We start from the raw sequence: 726 nt of genomic DNA on the forward strand, positions 1-726 counted from the left end.
TGTAGCGTTTAGAGGGCGGCAAGGACAGCTCCCACCGCTGCCTTACAAGAAGGAAGTAGGTCCAGAAGGCAGTTTGAGGGGAAGGGGCTCTACAGATGGAGGCTGAGGCTGCAGGGTGACACGCACCTCCCTTAAAGGGACAGTGAGCTCAAGCAGGGCCTCCTGACCTCTTCAGGATGACCAGGGCAGGGCAGCTGTCCCAGCAGGTCACTAGACACACTGCATCCAGAGCTCTAGGGACTTTTCCAGGGGCACACAGCACAGGGTGGCCCCAGGAAGGCCAAGTGCCCACCCAATCGCCCAGCAAGGATGTGCGGGTGACAGAGAGGCCCTTTGGGGGCACAAGTCACCGCTGGCATCTTTGGCCAGGCCCAGGTAGGCCAGGACAGGTTCCGCCCTAAACAAGGAACCATCTTTCCTCTTTAGGGGGTGCAAAGGTTACTTATACCTAGGATCTGCAAGCCGGGCACAGGAACCCGGGAGGCCCCTGGGGGTGCGGCGGCAGGAGGGCTTACCTGTTTCCCGCCACCGGGGCGGGGCGGGAGGAGGAGCCGGACGAGGACACCCAACCTGCGGCCGGACAGGAGGCTGGCTGGACAGACACTTGCCGGGAGTGGGGAGGGGGACTGGCCGGGTCGTAGGGGGCCCGGAAAACGGAGAAGAGCAAACGAACAAACTTGGCGAGAGGAGTGACCTGGGGGCCGGGGGCGGAGTCGCAGGCAGCGC

Source organism: Orycteropus afer, unplaced genomic scaffold (genome assembly GCF_000298275.1).
Source record: "Orycteropus afer afer isolate SDZICR_OR568_19922 unplaced genomic scaffold, OryAfe1.0 scaffold00083, whole genome shotgun sequence".
Taxonomy (NCBI): domain Eukaryota; kingdom Metazoa; phylum Chordata; class Mammalia; order Tubulidentata; family Orycteropodidae; genus Orycteropus; species Orycteropus afer.